Source organism: Pseudochaenichthys georgianus, chromosome 18, assembly GCF_902827115.2.
Source record: "Pseudochaenichthys georgianus chromosome 18, fPseGeo1.2, whole genome shotgun sequence".
NCBI lineage: Eukaryota > Metazoa > Chordata > Actinopteri > Perciformes > Channichthyidae > Pseudochaenichthys > Pseudochaenichthys georgianus.
In genome coordinates, this window is record NC_047520.1 from 18,577,985 (window position 1) to 18,583,984 (window position 6,000).

The 6,000-nt window shown below is 39.3% G+C and overlaps 1 protein-coding gene across 1 annotated transcript in view; it reads right to left on the reverse strand.

Annotated features, from left to right (window-relative positions):
- LOC117463378 (multiple PDZ domain protein-like) overlaps positions 1-5,653 on the reverse strand; it is a 64,686-nt gene extending 59,033 nt beyond the window's left edge. Inside the window, 2 exon segments of the mRNA XM_071206580.1 lie at positions 5,358-5,442; positions 5,549-5,653. The gene's annotated coding sequence lies outside the window, so the exon portion shown is untranslated.
- Positions 5,654-6,000: the final 347 nt, after the last annotated feature.

Below are 6,000 nucleotides of genomic sequence, written 5' to 3' on the forward strand. Positions count from 1 at the left end.
TGCTACAAATGTTTTTTTAATTGTTGGTCATGCATGCACCGTTAAAAAAGAATGAGATGCACTGTTTTAGTGAGTTGTATAGGGTCCGGTGGAATACTTTTTTAACTTTAAAGAGCTCTCATGCAGTCTTTATGCTGAACAAAGCTAATTGCCTTTTTCTTTCACCTCCTCACTGTTCGAGGACATCTCATGTCCCCCATATCAAAAATCTAATAATCCATGCCCAAAAAGCTAAAACGCGGAACAATACCTGAGGATTCTGGATTCATGTGATGACTTTCAAAGAGTAAAGTAAGCACTGCTGAATAAAGTATGATTTATCTTTTACGAAACGTTTTTTTCATATGGAATGCAGTTGGAGGTCAACCAATCACAGAGCTTGAGGCAACGCGGAACAATAGCTGAGGATAAATCATACTTTATTCAGCAGTGCTTACTTTACTCTTTGAAAGTCATCACATGAATCCAGAATCCTCAGCTATTGTTCCGCGTTGCCTCAAGCTCTGTGATTGGTTGACCTCCAACTGCATTCCATATGAAAAAAAACGTTTCGTAAAAGATAAATCATACTTTATTCAACAGTGCTTACTTTACTCTTTGAAAGTCATCACATGAATGCATTGTAATAAATGGTTTGGCTGCATAAAATATTACACATCTGTCGTAGTTCTTTATTTGTATTTATCTACAGAGATCGGGCTCAGAATAGACCGGAAACTATTCTTTTACCGTTCTGTTTTAATTTCACAATAAAGTTAGTAGTAATAATTTGTTTTGATATTATTGGTTTTTATTAACTACTAGATCGCTGGTTCATGTTAAGACCATCTTTTCTTTGTTGCTGTGGGGTTTTTCCATCGCTTTTGTGTTACAAATATCAAAACAATAACTAAATATATCCGTCGTAAACTAAACCAGAAACAGCAGTATATTTTATTTTGTTAACACTGTAAACTTGACAGCTTTTTAACCCAAACCACCTACTGGTTAAAGCACGTTATTACACGTTTAGAGTAATATTGAAATCTTGAAAAGGGATGTCCAAAATAGCAATTATATACAGTTTTTAATCAACTATTTGTAGAGAATAACGAGTAATGTATATACTTTATAGGGATCTGCAGATACATATTTAGTCTTCTCAAGCACCAACAATCATTACATTACATTGCATTTAGCTGACGCTTTTATCCAAAGCGACTTACAATAAGTGCGTTCGACCAACAAAATACAACCTTGAAGAAAACAGAATCATATAAGTACATCAGGTTTCATAGAGCCAAAACATTTCAAGTGCTACTCAACTGGCTTTAGATAAGCCAGTCCTCCAATCAAATATCTCTCCTGATTGTTGGCACTTGACAATCACCTTCCCTGAATTTTACTCAGGTGTAACTAAAGTCTGCTTTAAGGGTTGTTTATATTTCACATCATTAATCAGAATCTGTTAAGTAACTAAAATAAATGTAGTGGAGTAAAAATACCAGGTTAACCTTAAAGAAAGCCCTCAGGATTATAAAAGACCCCCATCACCTCAGCCACAAACTGTTCTGTCTGCTGCCGTCTGGCACAACAGCCGCATTCTAGGAGAGGATGTGGCTGTTGTGGAGGACTACAAGTACCTGGGAGTGCACTTATGGGCTGAACTGGAGGATCAACACTGACGCTGTGTACAAGAAGGGGATGAACAGACTCTATTTTCTGAGGAAGCTGAGATCCTTCCATGTGTGCAGCAAGATGCTGGAGATCTTCTAGTCTGTTGTGGCCAGTGCACTCTTCTTTGCTGCGGTCTGCTGGATGGGCACCAGCAGGATCAATAAACTGATCAGGAAAGCTGGGTCTGTCATCGGCATCAAGCTGGACCTCTTTGAAGCTGTGGTGGAGAGGAGGACACTGAACAGGCTGTTGTCCATGATGGATAACCCCACCCTGCCACCCATCCTCTCCACCTGCAGCTGGACAGTCAACGGAGCTCCTTCTCCAACAGACTGCTGCAGCTCCGCTGTCACAAGGACCGATACAGAAACACATTCCTGCCCACTGCAATAACTCTGTACAATAAATCACCTCTGGCTGGAAGAGAACTCTCTGCTCCATAGTTTCTCTAATACAACCTCGCTGTACATTGTACACATATATAATCTGTTCAATATTTGATATTCCATATTCCATTGTCATATATTTTTGAATATGTATATTTGCATATATAATATCTACATGTATGTTTTCTATTTCAACATGTATATTTTCTATTTTCTTTTCTTTTCTTTCTATTCTTGTTTATTTGTGGTTTTGTTTTATTGTAAAATGCCTTGTCTTTTATGCTACTGCAACAAAAACAATGTCTCAAATTGGGATCAATAAAGTACCATCTTATCTTATCTTATATTACATCCGGACTAAAACCACCAGACTCGGGGACAGTTTCATCCCACAGGCCATAAGACTATTACACACCTGAACTTTGAAATAACATCCATAACATTCATCTGGCTGCTACTTAGAAATGATTTGTCTAATATATCATATATTCCAATCACTTGTTTAGACTCTTATTGCACTATTTCACTTTTTAACAATTTTTCTTTGCCTGTGACCTAAGGGGGGGGGGGGGGGGGGGGGGTAGGAGACGTTCGATTCCTGTTTTGAATAGTGTGCCGTCGATGGGTTTCATTCCATTTCAAAATGCTGTTTGTCACTCAGCATAAACTTCAACATCCAACATCCAATCACAGAGCTTGAGGACAAACCACGGGGTTTGTCAAGCAAAGCACATGGTGTAGTCCCAAACGATAGCTGAGGATTCTGGGTAGTGTAGTGTCTTCGGCCATCCTAAACTGAACAAATATTTGTTTCTCCGAATCGAAGGGGAAAATTACAAAAGCATTGTACACAATTTAAACCAATCAATGTTGTGTAATCAACAAGGATAATCTGGTGTTTTTAAATTGATCAGTAATGCAGATATCACTGTAAAATCAATCGACAGTAAAGAGAATACTTACTTCCGGGTGTAAAATCCTCCGTTATCCAATGGGAATGGATGCTCACATTGCTCTCCGTAATACAATAATGGGGACATGATCAAATCGGAATATAATGTTCTTTTAAAAAACGTTAACTAAAGGGAACAATCTATTGGACACAGCTGAAGCTCTGGCCTTCCTTAAAAACGAACTAATTTAATAAAAATCACAGTTGTATTACACACAATGCACTGTTTTTTTAGAACAAAAATTCGTAACTAATGCACCATAATACATTCTGACGACAAATAAAAATGATTATGAATACAAATAAAATAAAAGAAGCCTCCCGTGAGTTACTACAAGCTATAAAGTAGATTTTAAAAACGTTTTATAGAATAAACGCTCACTGCAGGACGTTGTAGAAATGCGTGTGTGCACCACGACAAAAGAGCCTCATTCACTTTACATTGGGGTTGTTTGCGTGGTGCAGACAGGTAAATGTAACAAAGTTCGTGAGTCCACCACGCAATGCGGTGTTAAGGAGTCGTGGTGGAGTCACGCATTCTGGTGAGATCAGGGCTGCAGTCGGATAGTTTAAAAATCAGCTCCTAAGTTCTAACCCTATCGTCTATTCCTTGACCTCTGAGTGAAACGTCACGGGGTTAAGGGATAGTGGATAGGAGAATTCAAAAGGACTTAGGAGAAGAGACTGCGGTACTTTAGAGAATCCGAATGCACTTTCACTATCCGACGTGTTTATGATGCGCCAGCGGACGTCATTGTGTGCGTCTGCTGCTGTGGGGAAACTATGGAAACCACAGTTTTCTATACAGCGGACGACAACATGGATGTTTAATAAGAACGAGGGACTACTGTAAACTCATCTAGAGACTCTGCACCGTGCTCTGATGCTGCTGCTTTGCTTTATGAACATGGACAACAGAGAAACATATTTATTATAAACGTTAGTCCTTAACATCTATCACTGTGTATATCACCATTCAAACATCTTTTAAAAGTTGAACAAACCCCACACAGCTCAGTAAAGACTAAAATGTTGACTTTATTTGATAATTTCAGTGAAAACTAACGTTCATATTTCTCTTTTTGATTATAATACTGATGAACGTTCAGAACAAAGCACTTTGCAACTTACCACCTATGTTTTAAAAAGCTTAATAAGCACCGTAACTTTCATGATATAATTTCTCGGTCATAATCGGTTGTTTCCATGAACGGCCGACTGTTGAGTGACGGCAAATGCTGCGGCTGCAAGGCATTGTGGGGCAGCATTTTCGCTTCTCCTGTCGGTTAGGGAAGTCCAGTGGTTCCTAAGCTAAAGGAGGTTATAAAGGAAGTTTGAAACCTCCTTTCCTATCATTCTCATCATTCTAGAGAATTCGAACGGCACTTATCATGGCTGCCACTGAGGGACTTCCGGGTCATTTCACTCCTTTAGGAAGGTTCCTAAGCTAAATGGACTATTCGACTTCAGCCCAGGTTGGTAATTAGATACCTTACTGTAGGCCACTCCCCCTCCACACCGCTACACACTCGTTGGTTTGGAATAGCCCTCAATATGGCGGACCCTAGTCCCGCGCAAACGTAGGGGTAGGGCGGTTTGGGAATGGGCCACAGTGACGGGGACACCAGCAAGCCATGTGCTAGCTAGTGCCATGGGTAGACCAAAACTAAGTCCTCTCTTTTATTTTTCCTATTTTTACAATCTTTTCAGTCATAAAAGAGTGTGGCACTCTGACCCACTCAACCCTGTTACTGATATTATCAGAATAAAGCATATTAATTTCAAAGTTATCTTTCTTTCATTAGATAGGCTATGCAAGTTTGTCCTTGCCTTGAAAGCAGCATTACATGCTACATCTAGCAATAATTCCTGAGGGTTAAAGCTCAAATTAGCATTGATTTTCAATCCTGTTACTTTCAACCCTGTTACTATAATTAGAGTAACAGGGGTAATTCTTCATTTGAAAATATACATTTGATGCCTTAGCTGGGCAAATCACTTTTTTGGATGGTTTATTATCTGTTTTTCCTAATACATAAAAAAAAAAAGTAAAATAAAAGGTTCATTTTTCAAAAATGTTGGTGTCTAAATTGTCCTCCAATTCTGGAATGACCCCTATATTTTTATAGCAAGAAAATGAATAAGAGAATTTCCCAAAATCTTGATTCATGCCTTTCCTAACCACAGTCAGAGCAATTAGAGAAACACACATTTTGTTCTCTGAATTGACTCATTTCAAGCTTCAAAAAGTGAATTATTGACTTCCCTGTCCCTGATTGCATCCCAATATTTGATGGTAGTTATTTCCTCTGCTCGTCAGACTCTCTAAACATAATCAATGTGTGTTATCTGCTTCTACTTACCTTACAGTCTTTGTATTGGCAAAACACGGTTGGGATAACCTCTTAGAAACAGCAGCAGCACAGTGTAGTCTGCACCCAGTGATCTCTGTTCAAAGCAGAATGTGTGAAATCAATGAAACTTTGAAATAGGAGTAAAAAAGGGCCGTTCTGTGTATCTGTTCAATGCTTGATCTCTTCTCTCCCAAACTTACCTTTAAATAACATAAGGAGCAGAACCAGCACTGCTCAAATAAACTTTCAAAAATACATTTTTTAACAAGTGCAAATTCTGCAAGTTTGGCAAAAAAAAAAACTGAGTATAACTTTTAGAAAGTGTTGAATCACTGGATATGAACACTGTTTTTTTTTAGCACAAAGCTTTAGGCTGCGGCCCCACGAGGACGAATTCGGTCGTTTGCGTTACTGTTTAGTGTCATATAGACCGTTCGGCCCCACGAGGACGACCGAATATGGCACTAAACGACTGAGGAAACGACACGGGTCCCAAGGTGGAATAGAAAGGCATACGCAGCTCTCTGGGGGGTCAAACAGCTCCGTGTGTGCGCCCTATACGGACATTTTCAGATCACTGATAGTGATTGCGCAATAGCCCCGCCTCTCCCCACCTCTTCTGCTCACTTCCGCTTACCCCGCGCAGTGCTGA